Source organism: Chiloscyllium punctatum, chromosome 12 (assembly GCF_047496795.1).
Source record: "Chiloscyllium punctatum isolate Juve2018m chromosome 12, sChiPun1.3, whole genome shotgun sequence".
NCBI lineage: Eukaryota > Metazoa > Chordata > Chondrichthyes > Orectolobiformes > Hemiscylliidae > Chiloscyllium > Chiloscyllium punctatum.
In genome coordinates this window covers 96,396,119-96,423,689 of record NC_092750.1, presented here as the reverse complement: position 1 = coordinate 96,423,689, position 27,571 = coordinate 96,396,119, and the positions used below count along the sequence as shown (strand labels likewise).

General features: G+C 37.0%; 1 long non-coding RNA gene across 4 annotated transcripts in view; it reads right to left on the bottom strand.

The window, feature by feature from the left end:
* Window positions 1–1,045: 1,045 nt before the first annotated feature.
* Window positions 1,046–27,571, bottom strand: part of LOC140483965 (uncharacterized) — a 60,118-nt gene continuing 33,592 nt past the window's right edge. For 2 of the 4 annotated variants that reach the window (XR_011962103.1, XR_011962104.1), the window contains exon 4: window positions 21,287–25,986. This is a non-coding gene — a long non-coding RNA (uncharacterized lncRNA). Of the gene's footprint in view, window positions 4,161–10,063; window positions 10,231–21,286; window positions 25,987–27,571 lie in introns of those variants that run through there. The other 2 variants (XR_011962105.1, XR_011962106.1) reach the window with 2 other exon arrangements.

Here is a 27,571-nt window from a genome sequence, read left to right as displayed (position 1 = left end):
AAACATGACTCAACAAAAAAACCCAATGTTGAACTGTGTCAATTGTTGCAGAGTATTTTTTATAATTATTAAAGTGACTTTTTATATATTAATTTTCTGTTTATCAATCTTAATTATGACACAATCGAAGTGCTTTCAAAATATTAAGTTAATTTATCTATCAATATTCTAGAAACAATTAACAATTACAATAATTACGCAGCACTTTGTGCTTGTTACGAAGTCTACATTAATGTGTTATTAATATTTTCCATATTTCTTATTGTGAATGCTACAATATAAAAACCTGTTTGGTCGGGCCAATACACCCAAAAAAAGACTAATAACTGCCCTTGCGACATCCTGTGTAAATATCTGACTTTTGCTCATTTGATAGATCACAGTCATTGATATTCAAAGAACACCAGTTACTTTACACTGCAATATTTCTTACCATTTCTGCACATTACTCAGTGGAATAGTAAGATGAGATACCTAATTATTCTTAAATTCATTAATAGTAGTTTTAAAATCAATTTGTTGCTAATATTAAATAATTGTTCAATTTGGCAAAGATTGTAAGTGTGGAATTATGGTTCCATATAATAACTATTGCAAGGAATTAGCAATGTAGAATCTCTCAATCATTGTGAATATTGCTTTTCATTTTAAACTTGGAAACACTTCTGAAATGATTTGATTGTAATTCACTTCAATGTTAACATTTATTGTGCTTCTAATCACAATAATAGTTGAATATTTTTCTTGTGCACAATTATTTAAATTCTGATGAATTTTTTTGAAGTACACAAAAAAAGGATTGACATCTTTCTTGTTTCATTAAACAATCACAGGAAATGGTGTCTTCTTAGAAACCATACATTTTCAGAAACAATGAAAGTTGTCTTCAGCTGAATAGTCCCATTGACTGACCAATTCATCATTTTGTTCCAAGTTACATGTAGAACAAACAAAATTTACGTTGCATTTTATAAAATGAGAAACTATTATGAACATGTAGAATGATTGTATTCATTTTTATTGATCAATTTACAGTAATCACACAAATCTGTCAAGTTGTCATTCCACAAATTATCATAAAATCATATTTAATTAAGACATCTGTTAATTCCCATCATTATTGTAAATTACTATTTAATTTTAAGTACATTACACACAGGATCCATCCATTTAATTCCAATCCAATTATCACAATAAACATCTGATTATTTTTCACTTGAGTAACCACAGTGAGCATTTGATTGTAGACCTGCCCAGCCTGGTTGGGAACATTATGAAGGAATGTTGTGCAGCTCTGATAATGTCTCTGTTACCAGACCAGGAGGCACAGTTTCAATTCCCACCTTGCACAGAGTTGTGCCAGAGCAGCTCTGAATGTTGATTAGAAAATATCTAAGAATCAATTGAGTTGCCTTTCAATTTAATATTAGATATGTTTCCATCTGTTGTTCATTCCAATAATCACAGTATTTGCTATTTATTTTTTCAGGTCACTAATAACAGAATGTATCTAATTCCACTCAATCAATATTCGTTGGAAAATATTTGAGAATGTTGCAGTCATACAGATGAAATATACAAAGTAATGATATTTGATTTTCTTTTGTTCTGAAGAGCTGAGTTCAAACAGTACATAGAACTTGATGCTCCAGTGCTATAAAAATGAGGAGAAAAAATAAATTTCTTGTTCAGTCAAATAAACAAATGCCAAATCCTTTTATTTATCCATTTTTAATTATTGATCTGTTTATAAATTGTGTGAAATTTGTTTTTCGTTTTCCACTCATCTATTTATATTGAATGTGAGATTGAACTGCTGTGAAAATATCCAAGTGCATTCATTTGAAATTTGACTTTGCATATTTATCACTGTGGGCTATATGTAAAGCAGCGTTACTTCTGCAATCATAATTGTTTATTCAAGGTAAATAAACTCACACCAATGTATAATTGCTTCAGCCAAGAGCCGAATTAACAAGAATGAAAACTATGTGAATGAAATATATTATTGCTTTTGTATTAGCTAAAATGTGCATACAAGAATGAAATGTGTCTGCAAATAATGGTAGATGTTATAGACAAACAGTTAAGGTGCTGTGAGGAGAGGGGTGTAGGATAAGCTATATATGCCTGTACAGTTACAAGCATCTGTTTCCCGCTTCAGCAGGAATAAAAAAAAAACCATCAAAAGGTCATAAGGCTCGGTGTAAATAAAGAATAAAAAGAAATTATGCTTTGGTTAGCACGGAAACAGATGGCAGTGAAGAAGGATAAATAACAATAAGACCACAGAGGGAGGTGGTCAAACGGCCTTATGAGGCCAGAGATAAACATTTTGTCAGGGACGAGGCTGGATGAGTTCAGAGATAAACAGCCGGTTTAGATTAGAAATAGATGTAAACAGGGGACGAGCAATAGGAGGAAGGAAGAGAAACGAATTACATAAATATTGTGTACTCGTTAAATTCAGTGTGTGTGTGTGCCTTGTGGACAGTGGACATCACACCCCTCTTGCAACAGCGTAATAAACGATACTACTGATTCAGGTCTTGTTCCAGACTGAAGTTATTGAAGTGACTGAACTTCATTTCTCACAATCACTTATCTCATTTATTGCATGATGTCTGAAGTGTGTTTTGCTCAGCAATTCTATCAACTATTTAAAAAGTCTAATCGTAAATAAGATCCTTAACACCCAAATATCAATCTATTCCTAATTCATGTAAATATCTCAATTTTCTTGAAGTCAATGTTCACACAACAGTGCACATAAAGCGACACAAAGATATTCATCATCAGCTAATTACTGTTCAGTGGAATAACCTGAGTATCTTATTGTTCCTGAGACTAATGACAACAGTAAGCATTTGTTTACTCGTCCATGCAGTAAATGCATTTGATATCTTACATTTCAGTTCCGTCGTTAATGAAAATTTTTGTTGTTTAAACCAATAATTCTAATTTATCATGGATAGTGACTGTAATACAATAACACTGGAAACATTTTTTAAAAATATTCTAACAATCTTTAAGCTCCTCTTCTGTTGTGTGTGTGCAAAAGACAATTCAAATTATAACCATTTTGTTGCAAATTCAACAAACGCTACATTTTGAATTTATGAGCTTCTTACAGTTTTGCAAAAAGGTTAGTCTTCACTGTATGTCATATTAAAAGACTGCTTTTTCCAATCATGCATGCTACAAAATGATTATTGCTTTCATTGCATTGTAAGAAAAGAAGTGTTGATTTTTTTGTTGTTTCAATTCCAACATTATTCATCATTGTGCAATAATGACACAATTATTACAATCGCTTTATATACCACCCAGCAGTGACTTCATTGTTTGTTTATTTTCATGCTCATTTTCATGATCTATTAATTCTCTTCCTAATTCTGACACTTTGATTATAATATTAATCAACGTACTATCTCTACAAGGAATCCAGTGAAAAGAAATTCGCAATTTGTATATTGCATATATTTTTGAGTTCAGAAAAGAATTTTGTTCAATAATTACTGAATGTCTCATTTTTTCTTTAATACGTAAAGCTAGCTACTATGTTTTATTCCTTAGTTCACTGATCTTAATAAATACTCAATCGACATCACAGCAAAGTGCTTTTGAAATATTGAATCATGTTAATTCTTCATATGTATTGCACTGTACAATCTCTCATTCATTGTAACAATCAATATTTATTTTACCTGTTGAAACATAGTTGTATTAATGTAAATATATTTCACTTCAATGCTAACACTTAAGACTTAAGCATTTTTCATGCAACAAAATCCAATGAAAAAGCATCAGCATCTCTTTATTATTTCATTAAATAATGACAATAAATTTTGAATTTTTGAAAGTTGAACATTTTTAGAAAGAAGGAATGTTGTCTTCAGTTGAATGTTCGTATTGAATGACTTCTTCACAGTATCTGCTGTTTATTCTCTTCTTCGGGTTCCCAAGAAAAGAAATTAACTAGTTCTGCTGGTTCTAAATTCCTGAAAAATATTTGCGAATGTTGTGGTCTTAAAGGTGAAATGGCTCAGTGATTGTAAGTGATTAGTTTTTTGTTCGAAAGAGCTTGATTCAAACATTTCGGACATTCACATTGTTATTCTGCCGTGTTACAAGGAGAGAAAACAAGTCGCTTTCTTTGTCTGTAAAGTAAACATATGCCACTTCCAATTATTCATTAGTCAGCTCATTACCTACATTTGTTATTAAAAATTGCAATTCATCTAAATATTGGAATGACATTTGATCAAATGAAATTTCTAATTATTTTTCATTCATGAATTGTTGGAGTTTTTTTTGTTTTCCATTCATCTATTCGTATTGAATGTAAATTTTATGTGCTTTGACAATAGCGGAGGGTGTTTATTTGAAATTTGTCTTTGCTTACCTCTCACTGATTTTACTTATTGCATATAGTTGCACAGTGGCTCAGTCATTAACAATGCTACCTCACAGTGCCAGTGATCTCGGTTTGATCCCATCCTTGGTGACTGTCTTTGTGTACTTTACCCATTCTCTCCAAGTCTATGTGACTTTGCTGTGGTTTCCTCCCACAATCCAAAGACGTGCAGGTTAGGTGAGCTGGCCATGCTAAACTGCACATTGTGTTCAGGGATGTGTATATTAGTCAGCAGTAAATGTAGAGGAGTATGGTTGGGAAAGTGTTTGGCTGGGTTACTCTTTGGAGGGTCATTTTTTTCAACGAAATGACCTGTTACCACACTGTGCTAACAGGGATTCTACAATAGTTTAATTGTGTTTCTCTAAGCAATTCTAACTTTTTTAAAGTTGACTTTAGTTAATACCTTGAACACTTGATTATCAGTGTTCCTAAATCTTGTAAAATATCTCAATATTTTTAAAATCATTGCTCACACAAAACACTAAACATGAGGCCACACAAAGTTCTTCATGACCATCTAATTACTGTTCAGTGGAATAATCAGAATTGTTCCTGAGATCAATCCCCACTGCGACAGTAAGGATCTGGTTATCATTCCCTCCAATAAATGCAGAAGTTGTCCTCTGGTATTTCAGTTCAATAATTACACACGATACTGGTTGTTCAAAGCAGTGGTTATTCTTTATTATGAATGGCAAAGGATTCTAATGGAAGAGGTGTTCATATGTCCGAATGTGTTGCATGATCACAAACAGTTTTCAGTCCAAATATTGCACAAAAAAGTGTAAATTTGGTTTTGTTCAACTACTGAGGCTAACATTTTCAGTTCATGTCCATTACAAATATTTGGAGAAAGTGAGGAAAGCAGATGCTGAAGATCAGAGTCAAGAATGTGGTGCTGGAATAGCACAGAATGTCAGGCAGCATCTGAGGAGCAGGAGAAACCATGTTTCAGGCATAAGCCTTCATCGGGAATCTCCGGCTCCATGGATGCTGCCTGGTCTGCTGTGCTTTTCCACCACCACACTTTCGACATTAAAAAAAATTTGCTTATTTGGAGCAAATACTCTCTGTTTCCTCTATAATTTAAATTTACTGTGCTTTCTATTCACTCAAGTTCTCATTTTAATAGCTCCTCATTTTCGTCTTAATCTGATACAAATCTCAAAACTCCGGGCACAATAAAAGCGATATGAATTATTAACTAGCATCTGGACAAGAGAACCAATGAACAGCTACATAGACCTCTTGAACAACAAAGATATTAGAATTAAAAAAGCAATGCCTTCCAAAAAAATCTCTGTACATCTGTATCCTTTTTCAATTCAATAATCCTGCAAATAGCTGCAATATAATTGTCAGTTGATCTCTCTTAATGACTATCTAATCAATGTCATTGTAAACCACTGATAAAATTGAAACATTTTATTTGTTAAAATGCAAAGATTCATTCTCAATTCGTTATTACAACAATAAGTGAACCATATTTTATCTGTCCGCTAAGGTCAAGTGACCTGTGGCCCATAATTGAACATTCTAAATATTCCTACAGCTGGGGAAAGCAGAGCTAAAAAGGTCAAAGTAAAGGAAACAGTAGACAAAGTAACCAGCTCCAGAAAACAGTGGAAAGCCCGGTCAAAGAGCTCACAAAGGTTCGGGAGATCCTGTTACAACCAGCCCAAGAGCTGTGTTTTGGAGAGGTTGAAGCAGACTTCCTGGCACCTTGACTTCCAGCCAGTGCCTGAGCATTAGACACCTCACTTGAGAATGACGACAAGTGAAGGGTGTTTGCACGAAACACATTGAATGCTTAGAATCCAGAATTTTGGTAAAATGTTGTGAAACATTTCCCAGATCATGGAAATCAGCTCAACATTATTGAAATCAAAGTACTTGTAATGGTCTTCAAGACCATTAATTACTGGTCGGTGAAAAACACTTTGTACGTGCCTTATTGTGCTCAGGATGAATAATCATAGCAAACATCACAGTCTCACCAGATCCAAACATATGGAGGAGACACCTTATTATCATTTACACACTACATCTTTCCCAGACCCATGATGACATGTTATGACTACGTGTAACATGTATCGAGATGAAGCAAGTCCTGAATATAGGATTTATTTTCTGATAGATTTCCAATCCAAAAATTATGATAAAATGATATTGTGGTTCATTACATTGTCAACAGATCCCCATTAAATGTATTTATCCGTTTATTCAGAGACATTATTGAAACAAATACGTTGATAAATGCTGTTGACTGTATGCTTCTGTGAAAATAAATCTTCCTTATTGACTTATTTTCATTATAATTCTGACTCAAATGTCTAAATATTGATGATATGAAAAATTGCATGAATTAAATACAATGCAGAATTTGTTCTTGTTATATATTATATTTCTCCAGAAGACAAGTAGAGAAACCAAGGATAGAAGTCTTGAAGATCTGAGAATTGTGAATGACAAACCATTTCTGATCAACGTTCACTGAATGTCTAATGTCTTTCCATGTCATCACGCCAGAATTTGCATTCTCAGCTGACAGATTAAGAAATATCTAGTCAACATCAGAGCAAATCCATTTGGAAATATTGAATCATTTACTTTGCCAAAGTTCTAAAATTAATTATCAATTCATTGTCATTCCAAAAATCACACAGTAATTCAGTTTAGGTTTTGAAACAAACATCATCAAATTCACATTTTAATTTAATCCATTATTTCTTAGTGTCAATATTAAAAGAAGAATAATAGTTCTCTTATTCCTGGATAACGCAAACACAAACTAATTAATGATTCCCTATCCAACACTCACAGATAATATCTGTTCCCTTCTCATTGGAACGTTCACAGAAATCATTGGATTAATATTCGTCCTTACATATTAAGAGACGTCTGATTATTTTACACTCCAATAAATGCTGTTCATTTTTACACATGAGATTTCTAATCATTTTTAAGTTTGCTATGAAATGTTTTTAAGATTAATTGTTGCTTATATCTAATATTTAAGAATTGATCAAATCCAGTATATCCAGCTTTAAGTGTGAAATTAAGGCTCAGTAACGTAAACGTATTGCATTGTACAGAAACCAATGGTAGCGAATGGTGATTTTTATTTCAATACTTGAATCTTAGCTGATTTGCTGTTCTGGGCATGGCCTACCCCCACCTGCAATAGAATGGTCCATATTGGCTCATACAAAATGCCTGACAATCAAAAACACGCAGCCTACCTTAGAACTAAAATACAAGGTGTCAGGGGGTGATAAACGACACTAACATTCTGTTTCAGCCTTAAATTAAAAGAAAGCACACTACCAATGGACCTACTCCAACGCCAGGACTACAGCATTCCAGAAATTTCTTGATAACAGCATGCCGACATACAGACAAATGACCAATCCTGATCCTCATAAATGAAAGGATAATTGTCCCAGTAAATGAATAAACAGCAGCTGCAGGGTGCAGCCCAGTTAACTCACTAAGCAGCTATCATGACAACAGAAAAGTTCATTTGTCAGATATAGTTATTATTTTACAGTTACTCAGAATATTAAACAAAGGTTCTAATTACAGATTCTTGAGTATAATAGGGGAAATTTGCAACATAAGTTTGATATATGTAACCAATGCCTCCTAAAAACATTATAGAAAAGCATTTAGCCAGAGATTTGAAGTTAGCTAGTTTTAGGAATTAACTTCACGGTATGATGTTGACTGCTCATTAATTATAAAGTCCTGACAGAAAGAGTAGCTGTATAATTTTACACAATATAACAAACTTTATAACTAAGTCATATTACTAATCTTATAGCAAGTAAGCTAAAATTAACTGTCTTTTCTATTTCTTTGTACTATATAATTAAGACAGTGAACAATATGAGGAGTAATTGGCTTTGATAAAATAAAATATAATGAATAGCAGAACTCAAAATGTCCCAACTGATAAGATATCCTGAGAGGCCTGAGGGAGTTCAGGAATAACTTTGGAATCTAAGTCAATAAGATGCATGGAATGATCCCAATAGGAATCTGGGAATGTCCATTAGAATGCCCATCTGCGATTATGTGTTTCAATTGGGTGGCTGGATGAGGAGGGAAGGGCTGTAATCACATTGCATGTGGCCATTGTGATGCAGAAAGTCCATAAAAATGCTGCTTTTTACTGTACATGTTACAGTGTGTTATGGATCTCCCTTCCGAGATTGATCTCGGGGGATGATCCCTTCATTAACTGATTGCTGCATGAGTAAACATGAGTAAACATCTTCCACATGCCTGAGCTCAGATTGCCTCCTGAGTCCTCATTCCCTGCCAGTGAAAACAATTCTACAGCTATGATGACATTTCAATTCAACACATACATTTATTGTGTGTGAAATGATTACATTCAGAGCGATATAATTTTCATGATAAAATTGCTTTACATTTACTTTTTTTGGTGTACAAGAAAACATTTCGATTATATCCATTTGTTCTTTTGTTCAACCAACACTAAGTTTTAAATTATTGTGAAGACTACAATGGGGGAAACGGGAACGAGTCTTCAGCTCAAATGTCATATGAAATCACTGTTTCCTTTTTTCAAACAAATTGCCCTACAAAATTATATTTATTTTCATTTCATTATAAGAAACAAAATTGCTTGGAAATGTTGACAATTCTCCTTTTCCTCCCATATTAGATGTCAGTGAACAATAATCACACAATTATGAGAATTCCTTTCCGTATCAAATGTCAGTGACCCTGTATTTTGTTCACAATAATAGTCACTTTCATGGCCTAATTCTTTTCCTCCTAATTCTAAAATAAATCTCGAAACATTTATTGTGGTAAAAATTACATCAACAAAATTGACATGACTCTTCAATAAAACTATTGGAACCATATAAATCTTGCATTGCCTGCATTTTTAAACAAAATCATTTTTTTTCAATTGCTGCTGAATGATTTTTTCACATCATACAGCTAAGTTTTATGCTTTAATTTTCAGTTTCTTAATCTTAATGAATATCCAATCAACATCAGAGCAAAGTGTTTTCAAAATATTAAGTCAATTTATCTGTCAGGATTCTAAAAGCAATTATCAATTACAATAATTGCACAGCAATTTAACATAGACTTTGTAAAAATGCAGTGTTTTTTTGAACATTTCATTCATTCTTTCTTATTGTCAATGCTACTATATTAATACCTATTTGTTCAGGCCCATACACATACCAAACGACCAATAATATCCCTTGCAAAATTCTTTGTAAATATCTGATTTTTGCTCAGGTGAAATATAACAATTATCTCAGCCTTTGAAATTCAGAGAACTCCAATTCCTTTTCCCTGCGATATTACTCTTCATTTCTACATATTACTCAGTCTAATATCAAGATGAGATATCTCATTATTCTCAAATTCACGAATATATATTTTTAAAATCCGTTTGTTGCTAATATATCTTATATCTAATAATTGTGCAATCCAGTAAGGGCTACAAATGTGGAATTATGCTTCTGTACAATAAATACTGCAAGGACATTACAATGTACAATCTCTCAATCATTGTGAATATTGTATTTATTTTAAACTTGGAAACATTTTTGAATTGATTTGATTATAATTTACTTTGATTCTGACACTTACTGTATATCCAATCACAATATCAGTAGATTATTTGGAGGTCTCATCGTCCATTCCAATAATCACAGTATCTGCTATATACTTTCTTCTAGTTACTCATAGCAAAATGTATCTAATTCCACTCAATCAATATTCCTCAGAAAATATTTGAGAATGTTGCAGTCATAAAGCTGAAATATACAAAGTCATGATAGTCATTAATTTTCTCTTGTTCTGTAGATCTTAGTTAAAACAACACAGAATTTTATGTTCCAGTGCTATAAATATGAGAAAAGATCAATTACTTCTTCAGTAAAATAAACAAATGTCACTTGCTATTATTTATCAATTTTTAATTACTGGTCAGTTTATGAATTGTGTGAGATTTGTTTTTAGCTTTCCAGTCATCTATTTATATTGAATGTGACATTGAAATGGTGTGAAAATATCAGGGTGTGTTCACTTGAAAGTTCAATTTGCATATCTCTCACTTATGCCATTGATTGCATGATGGTTTAAGAACGTTTCATTCAGCAATCCTCGTAAATATCAAAAACTGTCTGATTTTAAATCAGATCATTCGCACCCAATTATCACTCTGTTCCTAATTCATGCAAATACCTCAATTTTATCGAACCCAATGTTCACACTGAACAATACACATAAAGCAACACAAAGACTTCCATCACCATCTGATTATTGTTCAGTAGAATAACCTGAGTAAGTACCTTATTGCTCCTGAAACCAATGACAACAGTAAGCATTTGTTTACTATTCCATGCAACAAGTGGAACTGATATCTTCTATTTCAGTTCAGTAGTTAAAGATGATTTATGTTGTTTAAAACAATGCTTCTACTTTATCACGGATATTGACTGTAATACAATCATGCAAACAACAAACGTTTTGTCATTCTAAAAATCTTTAAGATTACTTATTTTAAATTTGTGTGCAAGAGATATTTCAAATTACAACCGTTTTTGTTGTATAATTCAGCAAACCTAAGTTTTGAATTTGGGAAAGTTTCCATTTTTGCAAAATGGAAGTAGTTTTCAGTTTATATAACACAGTAAATGACTGGGTTTTTTTTTCCAAATCACGTGCTTTGCAAAATGATTATTGGTTTCATTTAATTGTAAGAAAAGAACTGTTTTGAACATGTTAATTCTTTGTCTTTTCTATTCCAACATTATTCATCACTGTACAATAATGAACAATTATTATAATTCCTTTATGTACCAAATGTCATTGACTGTATCATTTGTTCACTTTCATGCTCACTTTCATTATCTATTAACTTTCTTCCAAATTCTGGCAAAAATGTCTGAATTCTGACCATAATATTTATCATCTAAATTAAAATAACATGTCTCTATGATGAAACCATTTGATAGAAATTTATATTTCTTGTGTTACCTTCAGTTTTTAGTAAAGAAAGAAAAAAATTTCTATAATCACTGAATGGCTCATTTTTTCTTCAATTCATAAAGCTAGTTACTATATTTTATTCCACAATTTACCAATTTTAATAAATATCCAATCAACATAACAGCAAATATTTTGAAATATTGAATCATTTTAATTGCTCATATAGCAACATTATCAAGTCATTGTCATGGTAATAATCGTGCAATTATTTAAGAAAGTCTTTTGAACAAGTAAAGTGAGATTCACATTTTAATTTAACCAATTGTTTCTGAGTACCAACATTGCAATATGAAACTTTATTTTCAGGTCAAGTTTCCCACAGTGGATCTAAGGACTTCCCATCCAACATTAATTGTGAATGTCTGATGTTTGCTTATTTGAATGATCTCTGTAATCACAGAATTTAAATTCACAGACCTGCAATTACTTTTCATTGCAATAATTCCTGTTTGTTTGCACATATTCCTCAGTCACATAGCAAAACGAGATTTCTCATTATTTCTAAATTCATTGATCGAATTTTATAATTCAGTTGTTGCTCATACCTAATAATTATTCAATCCAGTACGTGCTGTAAACGTGGAATTATGGCTCTTTACATGAATAACTAATATAGTGTGCAATCTCTCAATCATTGTTAATATTAATTCTTATTTTACCGAAAGAAACATAATTGAATTCATTTAAATATATTTCACTTTGATGCGAACATTTACTGTATTTCTAATCATCATAAGATTGAAGTATTTTTCATGACACAAAATCATGTATAATTCCTGCGTTTTGTTAAGTCAAATGAAAAAGAATTAACATTTCTGTATTGTTTCATTAAACAATGACAATGGATTTTGAATTTTTCAAAGTTGAGCATTTTTGCAAAGATGGGATGTTGTCTTCAGCTGAATAATCACATTGAATGACTAATTCACAGAATCTGCTGTTTATTCTCTTTGAGTTCCCAAGAAACCAAATTAACTAATTCTGCTAGTTCTAAATTCCTGGAAAGTATTTGATATTGTTGCAGTCTTAAAGATGAAGAAGTCAATGTGATTGTACTGATTTCTTTTATTGGGGAGAGCTTAATTCAAACATTTCAGGCACATAAATTGTTATTCTGCAGTGTTACAAAGATGAAAAGCAAGTCAATTTCGTCATCAGTGAAATAAACAAATGTCACTTCCCGTTATTCATTAGTTAGCTCATTCCCAAATTTGTACTTAAACAATGCAATTCACCTGAATATTGTTGTTCCCTTTGATCATATTAATTTTCTAATTATTGTTCATTCATGATTTGTCAGGGATTTCTATTTTTTGTTTTCGATTCACCTATACATATTGAATGTAAGATTGATACGCTTTGGCAACATCAGAGAGTGTTCGTTTGAAATTTGACTTTGCACGTCTCTCACTTATCTCACTTCTTGCATGGGGTTAGGCATTGAGAACAGAGGATCAGTGGTTAGCACTCGTGTCTTACAGTGTTATGCACTTGGGTTTGATTCCATCCTCGGCCACATGTTTTTGTGGAGTTTGCATGTTCTGGTTAACTCCCACAATCCAAAGATATGCAGGTTAGGTACATTGACCATGCTAAGCTGCATGTTCTGTTCAGGGATGTGTAGGTTATGTGCATTAGTCAGGGGTAAATGTCCAGTAATCGGAGAGCAGAATGGTGCTGAGTGGATTATTCTTTGGAACGTCAGTGTAGATTTGTTGGGCCAAATGGCCTGTTTCCACACAGTAGGGATTCCATAAACTTAGAATTGTGTTTTGCTAAACAAAACTGACAATTTTTTAAAATGTTGCATTTAAAACTTATCTTTAACTGTCAATTGTCAATCTTGTAAAATATCTCAATGTTACTGAAATCAACGTTCACACAAAACACTGCACATAAAGCCGCACAAAGCTCTTCATGACCATCTAAGTACTGTTCAGTGGAATAATCACAGTAAAATGTTATTGTTTCTGAGATCAATCACCATTATCACATAAAGGATCTGGTTATCATTCCCTCCAATAAATGCAATTGTTGTCCTCTGGTATTTCAGTTCAGTAGTTATACACCATACTGGTTGTTCAAAGCATGGTTATACTTTATTATGAATGGCCAAGGGTTCTAACGGCAAGAGGTGTTGTTTGATCTGATTTGTTGCATGTTCTCAAACAGGTTTTCACTATAAATATTGCAAAAAATGTGTTAATTTGGTCTTGTTCAACTGCTGACGCGAACATTTTCAGTTCGTGTTCATTTAACATAGTTGGAGAAAGTGAGGAAAGCTGTAGCATTGGAAAAGGGCAGGCACATCCAAAGAGCAGGTGTATCAACCTGTTGGGCATTAGGCCATCATCAGAAAAGATTCCTGATGAAGGGCTCATTCCCAAAACGTTGATTCTGCTTCTCCTCGAATGCTGCCTGACCTGCTGTGCTTTTCCGGCACCACTCTCTTTTGACATTAGAAATATTTGACTGAATATTCAGAGATAATACTAAAAGTTGCCTCTGTCAATTTAATTTACTGTGCTTTCTATTCACTGAAGTTTTCATGTTAATTCTTCCTCTTTTTATTCTTAAATCTGATGCAAATTTCAAAATACGAACACATTTGCATTCACATGAATTATAAATTTGATTTCTCTTCAAGAAAACCAGTGAAAGGCGATATAGAATTCTTGAAAAGCCTACACATTTGAATGAAATAGCAATTCCTTCCAAAAAATGTTTGCACGTCTGAATCTTTCTTTCAATTCAATAATCCTGCAAATAGTTTATAATTGTCAGTTGATCTCTCTGAATGAGTACCTAATCAATGTCAATGTAACCAGCTGAAACATTAACATCAGATTGATAACTGGGTGTTAAAGACCTTATTTGAAGTGAACAAATGTCTGGAATTTACTTGAATTCCACCAGAAAACATTCTTGAATCATAATACAAGAAATGAGATATGTGAGAGATGTGCAAACCTTATTTTTAAATGATAAACTCCAATATTTTCAAAGCATTTCAATCTTACGGTCAAAATGAACAGGTGAATGGAAAAATAAAAACAAGTATCTGACAATTCATAAACTGAACAACAATTACAAATTCACTTTGATCAAAGGACAGAGTAATATTTAGATGAATCACAACATTTAGTTACAAAGTAGGCAATCAGCTGACTGACAAGTAATAGATGGTAGAGTTTGTTAGTTTACTGAAGAAGGTATCAACTTTATTTCAAATTTATAGCATGAGAGAACAATGTTTAATGTGTTTCAATTGTTTGGACTTGCCCCTTTGTAACAAAAAAAAATCAATCTAATTACTTAGACATCGTAATCTTGAATTCTGCAACAGTTTCAAATATTCTCCAGGAATTTATAAGCGACAGAATTCGATACAGATATCCCCACTATCTGAAATTAAAGCATTATTATGAAACCTTACATAATCTGAAAAGGCGTTAGTCGAAGAAGCATTAATTTATATGGGAAACATGTCCCCTTTTTTCGTAAAAGTGAAAATCTTCTTCAGATTTCTTTCACTTAGAGAAAACAGGGACAGATGAAAGTCTTTTGTAAAAGCAAAGTGGCTAAAGCGAATTTTCCAACACATATTTCTTGGTAACCTGGTAATCTGATAAGTATCAGATTTTATGATTATTGATATAATAGATAAAAGCAGATCTAATGTTGGATTGAATAGCAATTCAGTCTGTGCTTAGGTACTCTCGAATCAACATTCAGAGCAGCTCTTGATAGATTTCTGTTGGAGGTGTGAGTTGAAACCTTCCCTCGGGTTTAGTAATAGAGATACTACCACAGCTCCATAAGCTCCTTTCATAATGTTCCCACTCAGGACGGTAGGACTGCAATATTGTGTCTCATTGTAGTTTCTCAAATGAAAACTAATCAGCTGTTTATTGTTGTAATTTGAATGGGAATTAATTAGGTAGTTTCTGTGTGTAATGAACTGGAAATTAAACAATATTTTAAAATAAGAATAGAATAAATGAATAATACTGTTAAATAAACAGGAATCTCATGACAATTCTTTAAAATACAAATTGACAAAACTGCGTGATCATTGCATGGGACAAGGACTGCACAAAACACTACATAGGACAAACAGGAAGACAGCTAACGATCCGTATCCATGAACACCAACTAGCCACGAAACGACACGACCAGCTATCTTTAGTAGCCACACACACAAATGACAAGCAACATGAATTCGACTGGGACAACACTACCATTATAGGGCAAGCCAAACAGAGAACAGCCAGGGAATTCCTAGAGGCATGGCACTCATCCACAGACTCTATGAACAAACACATCGACCTGGACCCAATATACCAGCCACTACAGCGGACAGCTGGAACTGACAACCGGAAGCAGCAGAGACAGGCCACTATAAATGCCGGAGGAAACGGCACAGAAGCGCTTCACAGGAGGCTCCCAAGCACTGAGGATGTCACCTCAACAGGGGACGAAACGTTTGCAAGACAAATTCCCAGCTCGGCAAACAGAACCACAACAATGAGCACCCGAGCTACAAGTCTTCTCCCAAACGTTGAACATCCAGGATTAGTCCTTGTGGGCATTCCTGCAGTAATACAAGACAGCATTCCATGATGAGAGTTAAACCCGGGTGGCAGGAGAGGGAGCCACTGACCATGAGCAGGTTTGTTCAGTCAGTAACAGTGTGTTAGACATGGAGATGAAGTGAGCAGTGAGGGGAAATGTAACAACAAGCTGCCGATGGGTAACTTTCATTGGAACAGGAGGAGGCCATTCAGCCCCTCAACTCTGCTCTGCCATTCATGATGATCATAGCTGATGTGTGACCTAATGTACAACTTTCAAAACCGTCTAATTTCATCAATAAACTCCTCTGAAACACACAAGATGAGTTTTGGAAAACTAAACATCTGCAAATGCTGGGAAATCAGAAATTGCTAGAAAAATTCAGTAGGTCTGGCAGCATCTGTGGAGAGTGAACCGTTCGTGTCCAGTGATCAGTCAGGTGACCAGCTGTAGCTGACCATTCTGTTGTTTCTGTAACACTGGAACAGGCTCTGGTGCGAGGGGAATGAGATTGTCGATAACAAACGAGAAAACAGGAGGACGTACTCAATCAGAATAAGGAATTCACTCACCCCACCCAGTGGGACACCCACCGAGACAGTCACACTGCGGAGAGGCTGTTCACCTGCCCCACGTATGGGAAGGGATTTACTCGATCTTACAATCTGCTGAGGCACCAGAGATAGCACAGTGGATTTAGACCCTTCACCTGCTCCATGTGTGAGAAAGGATTCATTCAAATCTCTCACCAGCGGAGACATTAGTGCATTCCCACTGGGGAGAGGCCTTTCACCTACTCAGTGTGTGGGAAAGGATTCACTCAGTCCTCTGATCTGCTTAAACACCAGCGAGCTCACTCTGGGGAAAGGTCATTCACTTGTTCCCAGTGTGGGGGGGAGATTCACTCAAATGCAGCACCTGCGGAATCCCGAGTGAGTCCACACACGGGGGGAGAGGACATTCAGATGGTCAGTGTGGGAGAGGGGATTCAGTGATTCATCCTGCCCCACTGAGACCCCAGCGTGTTCACACTGGGTAGGAGCTGTTCACCCCTCTGTGTGACACGGGATTTGCTGCATCTTCAACACGATTGAGAGCCCAGTGAGTGCTCACAGGGACGTGGTCATCCACCTGCTCCGTGTGGACTGCAGGACTCTGATTCTGATGTTACTGTCCATCAGAGTCAGGAGTGGACCTTGTACATGATGACACTGTTGGAGTATTGATGTCGTTGTTAACCACATTAACTGGGCTGGAGGTGACTGAACTTACATTGCCACTTTCTGAACCTCAGGATGTCTCTCTGAGCAGTAAGTCTCCACAAACAGCAATGCGACAATGAGCAGGGATCATCCGTTTTGATTTAAATTGTGATTGTAGCACGGCTACTTCACAGCACCAGGTACAAGGTTGGAGTCCAGCCTTGGTCAACGGCCTGTGTGGAGTCCCCACATTCTCCCCGTGATAGTGTGGGTCCCCTCCAGGTGCTCTGGTTTCCCCACAGTCCAAAGATGTGCAGGTTAGGTGGATCAGTTGTGCTAAATTGTCCAGTGTCCAGGATTGTGCAGAATAGGTGCATCATGGGAAATGCAGTGTTACACTGTTAGAGTGCTCTGGGCGTGATGTTCTTTTGATGGTCGGTGGGGTCTGATGGGCCACTGCTCTCCTTCCACACTGTAGGGATTTTATTCTATGATTAAGGATAAAGGCTACACAGCAGGGTGTCCTTGGAGAAGGAGCATGTAGTGTGGATCAATGCTCTCGATGCCTTTAGATAGAGGTGGGCACTGTAGGGGATACAGTACTTTATCTCCACCGCTACCCCCTCCCCACAACTCTACTTTGATTTAGTCCCTTCTCACTCTGTCACTTGTAATGGTTTGCTTGACCCGTAATAGGCTTTGTTTGGAAATATTCAATTGGTTACACAAATGGTTTACTGCTGGTGATTATATGTGTAGATTAGAGTGGTGCTGGAAAAGGACAGCAGGTCAGGCAGGATCCGAGGAGCTGGAAAATCAACGTTTTGGCGAGAGGCCTTTGCCAGCACCCCTCTAATCAAGGCTCTGGTTTCCAGCATCTGCAGTCCTCACTTTTGCACTGCTGGAGATTATAGGTTAACCAAAAGCACAATGGCAGAATGATAATTTTGATGGTGGGAAGGTTGCTGTACTCACATTTCTGGGTCAGAGAAATGGGGAAAAAGAACGCTTCACACCTCACAGAATGACAACTGAAAAGCAGTTAAATCACTGAATGGCTCATTTTTTCTTCAATTCATAAAGCTAGTTACTATATTTTATTCCACAATTTACCAATTTTAATAAATATCCAATCAACATAACAGCAAATATTTTGAAATATTGAATCATTTTAATTGCTCATATAGCAACATTATCAAGTCATTGTCATGGTAATAATCGTGCAATTATTTAAGAAAGTCTTTTGAACAAGTAAAGTGAGATTCACATTTTAATTTAACCAATTGTTTCTGAGTACCAACATTGCAATATGAAACTTTATTTTCAGGTCAAGTTTCCCACAGTGGATCTAAGGACTTCCCATCCAACATTAATTGTGAATGTCTGATGTTTGCTTATTTGAATGATCTCCGTAATCACAGAATTTAAATTCACAGACCTGCAATTACTTTTCATTGCAATAATTCCTGTTTGTTTGCACATATTCCTCAGTCACATAGCAAAACGAGATTTCTCATTATTTCTAAATTCATTGATCGAATTTTATAATTCAGTTGTTGCTCATACCTAATAATTATTCAATCCAGTACGTGCTGTGAATGTGGAATTATGGGTCTTTACATGAATAACTAATATAGTGTGCAATCTCTCAATCATTGTTAATATTAATTCTTATTTTACCCGCAGAAACATAATTGAATTCATTTAAATATATTTCACTTTGATGCGAACATTTACTGTATTTCTAATCATCATAAGATTGAAGTATTTTTCATGACACAAAATCATGTATAATTCCTGCGTTTTGTTAAGTCAAATGAAAAAGAATTAACATTTCTGTATTGTTTCATTAAACAATGACAATGGATTTTGAATTTTTCAAAGTTGAGCATTTTTGCAAAGATGGGATGTTGTCTTCAGCTGAATAATCACATTGAATGACTAATTCACAGAATCTGCTGTTTATTCTCTTTGAGTTCCCAAGAAACCAAATTAACTAATTCTGCTAGTTCTAAATTCCTGGAAAGTATTTGATATTGTTGCAGTCTTAAAGATGAAGAAGTCAATGTGATTGTACTGATTTCTTTTATTGGGAAGAGCTTAATTCAAACATTTCAGGCACATAAATTGTTATTCTGCAGTGTTACAAAGATGAAAAGCAAGTCAATTTCGTCATCAGTGAAATAAACAAATGTCACTTCCCGTTATTCATTAGTTAGCTCATTCCCAAATTTGTATTTAAACAATGCAATTCACCTGAATATTGTTGTTCCCTTTGATCATATTAATTTTCTAATTATTGTTCATTCATGATTTGTCAGGGATTTCTATTTTTTGTTTTCGATTCACCTATACATATTGAATGTAAGATTGATACGCTTTGGCAACATCAGAGAGTGTTCGTTTGAAATTTGACTTTGCACGTCTCTCACTTATCTCACTTCTTGCATGGGGTTAGGCATTGAGAACAGAGGATCAGTGGTTAGCACTCGTGTCTTACAGTGTTATGCACTTGGGTTTGATTCCATCCTCGGCCACATGTTTTTGTGGAGTTTGCATGTTCTGGTTAACTCCCACAATCCAAAGATATGCAGGTTAGGTACATTGACCATGCTAAGCTGCATGTTCTGTTCAGGGATGTGTAGGTTATGTGCATTAGTCAGGGGTAAATGTCCAGTAATCGGAGAGCAGAATGGTGCTGAGTGGATTATTCTTTGGAACGTCAGTGTAGATTTGTTGGGCCAAATGGCCTGTTTCCACACAGTAGGGATTCCATAAACTTAGAATTGTGTTTTGCTAAACAAAACTGACAATTTTTTAAAATGTTGCATTTAAAACTTATCTTTAACTGTCAATTGTCAATCTTGTAAAATATCTCAATGTTACTGAAATCAACGTTCACACAAAACACTGCACATAAAGCCGCACAAAGCTCTTCATGACCATCTAAGTACTGTTCAGTGGAATAATCACAGTAAAATGTTATTGTTTCTGAGATCAATCACCATTATCACATAAAAGATCTGGTTATCATTCCCTCCAATAAATGCAATTGTTGTCCTCTGGTATTTCAGTTCAGTAGTTATACACCATACTGGCTGTTCAAAGCATGGTTATACTTTATTATGAATGGCCAAGGGTTCTAACGGCAAGAGATGTTGTTTGATCTGATTTGTTGCATGTTCTCAAACAGGTTTTCACTATAAATATTGCAAAAAATGTGTTAATTTGGTCTTGTTCAACTGCTGACGCAAACATTTTCAGTTCGTGTTCATTTAACATAGTTGGAGAAAGTGAGGAAAGCTGTAGCATTGGAAAAGGGCAGGCACATCCAAAGAGCAGGTGTATCAACCTGTTGGGCATTAGGCCATCATCAGAAAAGATTCCTGATGAAGGGCTCATTCCCAAAACGTTGATTCTGCTTCTCCTCGAATGCTGCCTGACCTGCTGTGCTTTTCCAGCACCACTCTCTTTTGACATTAGAAATATTTGACTGAATGTTCAGAGACAATACTAAAAGTTGCCTCTGTCAATTTAATTTACTGTGCTTTCTATTCACTGAAGTTTTCATGTTAATTCTTCCTCTTTTTCTTCTTAAATCTGATGCAAATTTCAAAATACGAACACATTTGCATTCACATGAATTATAAATTTGATTTCTCTTCAAGAAAACCAGTGAAAGGCGATATAGAATTCTTGAAAAGCCTACACATTTGAATGAAAAAGCAATTCCTTCCAAAAAATGTTTGCACGTCTGAATCTTTCTTTCAATTCAATAATCCTGCAAATAGTTTATAATTGTCAGTTGATCTCTCTGAATGAGTACCTAATCAATGTCAATGTAACCAGCTGAAACATTAACATCAGATTGATAACTGGGTGTTAAAGACCTTATTTGAAGTGAACAAATGTCTGGAATTTACTTGAATTCCACCAGAAAACATTCTTGAATCATAATACAAGAAATGAGATATGTGAGAGATGTGCAAACCTTATTTTTAAATGATAAACTCCAATATTTTCAAAGCGTTTCAATCTTACGGTCAAAATGAACAGGTGAATGGAAAAATAAAAACAAGTATCTGACAATTCATAAACTGAACAACAATTACAAATTCACTTTGATCAAAGGACAGAGTAATATTTAGATGAATCACAACATTTAGTTACAAAGTAGGCAATCAGCTGACTGACAAGTAATAGATGGTAGAGTTTGTTAGTTTACTGAAGAAGGTATCAACTTTATTTCAAATTTATAGCATGAGAGAACAATGTTTAATGTGTTTCAATTGTTTGGACTTGCCCCTTTGTAACAAAAAAAAATCAATCTAATTACTTAGACATCGTAATCTTGAATTCTGCAACAGTTTCAAATATTCTCCAGGAATTTATAAGCGACAGAATTCGATACAGATATCCCCACTATCCGAAATTAAAGCATTATTATGAAACCTTACATAATCTGAAAAGGCGTTAGTCGAAGAAGCATTAATTTATATGGGAAACATGTCCCCTTTTTTCGTAAAAGTGAAAGTCTTCTTCAGATTTCTTTCACTTAGAGAAAACAGGGATAGATGAAAGTCTTTTGTAAAAGCAAAGTGGCTAAAGCGAATTTTCCAACACATATTTCTTGGTAACCTGGTAATCTGATAAGTATCAGATTTTGTGATTATTGATATAATAGATAAAAGCAGATCTGATGTTGGATTGAAAAGCAGTTCAATCTGTGTTTAGGTACTCTCTAATCAACATTCAGATAGCTCTTGATATATTTCTGTTGGAGGTGTGAGTTGAAACCTTCCCTCGGGACTAGTAATAGAGATACTACCACAGCTCCATAAGCTCCTTTCATAATGTTCCCACTCAGGACGGTAGGACTGCAATATTGTGTCTCATTGTAGTTTCTCAAATGAAAACTAATCAGCTGTTTATTGTTGTAATTTGAATGGGAATTAATTAGGTAGTTTCTGTGTGTAATGAACTGGAAATTAAACAATATTTTAAAATAAGAATAGAATAAATGAATAATACTGTTAAATAAACAGGAATCTCATGACAATTCTTTAAAATACAAATTGACAAAACTGCGTGATCATTGCATGGGACAAGGACTGCACAAAACACTACATAGGACAAACAGGAAGACAGCTAACGATCCGTATCCATGAACACCAACTAGCCACGAAACGACACGACCAGCTATCTTTAGTAGCCACACACACAAATGACAAGCAACATGAATTCGACTGGGACAACACTACCATTATAGGGCAAGCCAAACAGAGAACAGCCAGGGAATTCCTAGAGGCATGGCACTCATCCACAGACTCTATGAACAAACACATCGACCTGGACCCAATATACCAGCCACTACAGCGGACAGCTCGAACTGACAACCGGAAGCAGCAGAGACAGGCCACTATAAATGCCGGAGGAAACGGCACAGAAGCACTTCACAGGAGGCTCCCAAGCACTGAGGATGTCACCTCAACAGGGGACGAAACGTTTGCAAGACAAATTCCCAGCTCGGCAAACAGAACCACAACAATGAGCACCCGAGCTACAAGTCTTCTCCAAACGTTGAACATCCAGGATTAGTCCTTGTGAGCATTCCTGCAGTAATACAAGACAGCATTCCATGATGAGAGTTAAACCCGGGTGGCAGGAGAGGGAGCCACTGACCATGAGCAGGTTTGTTCAGTCAGTAACAGTGTGTTAGACATGGAGGTGAAGTGAGCAGTGAGGGGAAATGTAACAACAAGCTGCCGATGGGTAACTTTCATTGGAACAGGAGGAGGCCATTCAGCCCCTCAACTCTGCTCTGCCATTCATGATGATCATAGCTGATGTGTGACCTAATGTACAACTTTCAAAACCGTCTAATTTCATCAATAAACTCCTCTGAAACACACAAGATGAGTTTTGGAAAACTAAACATCTGCAAATGCTGGGAAATCAGAAATTGCTAGAAAAATTCAGTAGGTCTGGCAGCATCTGTGGAGAGTGAACCGTTCGTGTCCAGTGATCAGTCAAGTGACCAGCTGTAGCTGACCATTCTGTTGTTTCTGTAACACTGGAACAGGCTCTGGTGCGAGGGGAATGAGATTGTCGATAACAAACGAGAAAACAGGAGGACGTACTCAATTAGAATTAGGAATTCTCTTACCCCTACCAGTGGGACACCCACCGACACAGTCACACTGCGGAGAGGCTGTTCACCTGCCCCACGTATGGGAAGGGATTTACTCGATCTTACAATCTGCTGAGGCACCAGAGATAGCACAGTGGATTTAGACCCTTCACCTGCTCCATGTGTGAGAAAGGATTCATTCAAATCTCTCACCAGCGGAGACATTAGTGCATTCCCACTGGGGAGAGGCCTTTCACCTACTCAGTGTGTGGGAAAGGATTCACTCAGTCCTCTGATCTGCTTAAACACCAGTGAGCTCACTCTGGGGAAAGGTCATTCACTTGTTCCCAGTGTGGGGGGGAGATTCACTCAAATGCAGCACCTGCGGAATCCCGAGTGAGTCCACACACGGGGGGAGAGACCATTCAGATGGTCAGTGTGGGAGAGGGGATTCAGTAATTCATCCTGCCCCACTGAGACCCCAGCGTGTTCACACTGGGTAGGAGCTGTTCACCCCTCTGTGTGACACGGGATTTGCTGCATCTTCAACACGATTGAGAGCCCAGTGAGTGCTCACAGGGACGTGGTCATCCACCTGCTCCGTGTGGACTGCAGGACTCTGATTCTGATGTTACTGTCCATCAGAGTCAGGAGTGGACCTTGTACATGATGACACTGTTGGAGTATTGATGTCGTTGTTAACCACATTAACTGGGCTGGAGGTGACTGAACTTACATTGCCACTTTCTGAACCTCAGGATGTCTCTCTGAGCAGTAAGTCTCCACAAACAGCAATGCGACAATGAGCAGGGATCATCCGTTTTGATTTAAATTGTGATTGTAGCACGGCTACTTCACAGCACCAGGTACAAGGTTGGAGTCCAGCCTTGGTCAACGGCCTGTGTGGAGTCCCCACATTCTCCCCGTGATAGTGTGGGTCCCCTCCAGGTGCTCTGGTTTCCCCACAGTCCAAAGATGTGCAGGTTAGGTGGATCAGTTGTGCTAAATTGTCCAGTGTCCAGGATTGTGCAGAATAGGTGCATCATGGGAAATGCAGTGTTACACTGTTAGAGTGCTCTGGGCGTGATGTTCTTTTGATGGTCGGTGGGGTCTGATGGGCCACTGCTCTCCTTCCACACTGTAGGGATTTTATTCTATGATTAAGGATAAAGGCTACACAGCAGGGTGTCCTTGGAGAAGGAGCATGTAGTGTGGATCAATGCTCTCGATGGGCACCGCAGGGGATATAGTGCTTTATCTCCACCGCTACGCCCTCCCCACAACTCTACTTTGATTTAGTCCCTTCTCACTCTGTCACTTGTAATGGTTTGCTTGACCCGTAATAGGCTTTGTTTGGAAATATTCAATTGGTTACACAAATGGTTTACTGCTGGTGATTATATGTGTAGATTAGAGTGGTGCTGGAAAAGGACAGCAGGTCAGGCAGGATCCGAGGAGCTGGAAAATCAACGTTTTGGCGAGAGGCCTTTTCCAGCACCACTCTAATCAAGGCTCTGGTTTCCAGCATCTGCAGTCCTCACTTTTGCACTGCTGGAGATTATAGGTTAACCAAAAGCACAATGGCAGAATGATAATTTTGATGGTGGGAAGGTTGCTGTGCTCACATTTCTGGGTCAGAGAAATGGGGAAAAAGAACGCTTCACACCTCACAGAATGACAACTGAAAAGCAGTTAAATCAAACCAAAGGTTCAGACAGGGAGGGAATATTTCCCTGGAGTTTGAGTAGCTGGAAAGTGATGGTGTCTGGGAATAGACAGGATTTTGTTTTACAGGAGGTTGAAAGCGTTAAAACTGTTATATTCAGACAGTTTACGTTATTTTCTTTAATTTTATTTGCTGTGCAAAAAGCTTTTGCAACATTTTAAAGCCAAAATTTAGAAACCTTGTGTTAAAGATAAATGTTAAATAAAATCCATCAAACCATCCCTCACTGAAAACTGATGTGGAAGTGCAATCTCCTGGAGAATCCCTGCCCACTCCTTCCTACCCGTGCTCCATGACTATATACATACCTGGGAGATAGCAGCAGGAGGAGACCATTCAGCCTTTCACTCCTGCTCCACCATTCAATGGGAAACAGCTGACCATCCAGCTCAGTCTCCTGTTCCTGCTGTGTTCCAATCCCCTTTCATGACTTTACCTTGAAGAACTATATTTCAGTCCTCCTTTAGCCTCACTGCCTTTTGTTCCATTGGCGTTGTGGTGTTACTGTGTGGATGTAGGCAGGGGAAATGTGATGGTGCTGCCTCCTGGAGGATGCACTCAGCCTCCCTCATCATCCTGCAGTAACATCAATTGGGTTTCAGCAACTAGAGATAGAAACCATTTCCAGGATATGGGCATCACTGGCTCAGCCAGCATTTATTCCCCATCTGTCGCTACCCTTCAGAAGATGATAGTGAGCTCCTGTCTTGAACCATTCACAGTCCATTTGGCGCAGATAGACCGACAATGCTGGGAGAGAGAGTGTTGCAGGATTTTGGCCGAGTGATTCTCCATCTTTGGTTCATCAAATACTGGTTAACTTAATCACAATCTGCATGTGATTTTGAGATTTCAGTCTGCAAATCTTCACCATCTAGCACCCTGTCTAAAGGAATATGTACAGATTAGAAATTCAGAACAGACAATTCTAGTTTCTCTGGAATATCTTTTTCCCCTTTCTCCCCCCAAAGCTGTAACCCTCCAGCCCACTTACTCTCTCCTACCATTCTGACTCTGCTACCCCCTAAAGTACACCCTCCCCATTCTCATGGAGTTGTTGATAAACAGGTCTCTGCCACCACTTCCCGTGCCTGGTTAGAGTCTGCACACTTTCTGGGTTCACTTCCTTTCACTTCAGTTGCTGCAAGTCAATAATGTAACAGCAGAATGAAACAAAAGGAAACAGAAAGGGAGGTGGCAGATCCTGGACAGAAGAGGAACCTTCAGGCTGGGAGAATGGGTCAGATTCTTCCTTGTTTCCCATTGGTCAATTCCCACTGTTATGACAAGTTGCGAATGGAACTTGGTCCCATCTAGGCGTAGTGTCACTTTGACCCCCCCCAACAGATCAATATTATAGGCAGATGCGTCCCTTCTCCAGCCATTCACAATGTGAAATGCTTTCTGCTAGTTACCCCAAAGAACATGCTCCAAAACCCGTCCACATTCTGTCCATGTACATGGCTGGGTTTCCCCACACACGTGTGGTCCCTGCCTCAGGGCTTGTGGGAGTTGTAGTCCCCATGAAGCCTCTGGGGACCTGCCCCTGGAAAGTGAAAGAAAGTGTGGGCTGGAGGGTGTTGTCTATAGGATATCTATTCAGACACACAGGACATGTGGGCTGTCACTGGGATTTACTGAGACATCCACTTAGACACCCGGACTTCTGACGTAAGGAATATACATTCAGCCAATTGTGGGGTGGGGAGGGTAATAATGGGCAGCAGATTTTAAGCAGAGGTGGCTCAGTGGCGAGCACTGCTGCCTCACAGCGTCAGGGACCCGGGTTTGATTCCAGCGTTAGGCAACTGTGTGGAGTTTACACATTCTCCCCATGTCTGCATGGTTTTGTTCGATGCTCCAGTTTCCTTCCACAGTCCAAAGATGTGCAGGTTAGGTGGATTGGTCAAGCCAAATTGCTCACAGGGTCCATGCATGTGCTGGTTAGGCAATTAGCCACGGGAAATGCAGGGTTACAGGGAATGGGTGGGTCTGAATGGGATGGTCATCAGAGGGTTGGTGTGGAATCGATGGATGAATACCCTGTTTCTGCACTATAGGGACTCTATTCTATTCTCATGAGGAAGAATGTACTTATCTCGATGTGTTGTGAATCTGTGGAATTCCCTTTTCAAACTGCGGTGGATGCCAGGACAATGAGCCAATTTAATGAAGAGATACAGTTGTTGAATTTGCAATGGGTTGAAGGGTGAGAGAGAGCTGGCGGGAAAATCCAGTTGAGACAGAGGTGAGCTCAATCATCACTGTATTAAATGGTGGAGCTGGTTCGAAGGGCTGCATTGCCTCTCCTGTGCCCAGTGCTTATCTTCTTACAGTAATAACCAGAAAGATGAATCCAAAACTCACCATCTTCACCAAAGGAGATCTTCAGAAACAGCAGGATAGTCAGGTGGATTAGTGTTCCAAACTTAGATAGTGAGGAAGCGTGTAGGAGATAATGATTTTGCAAT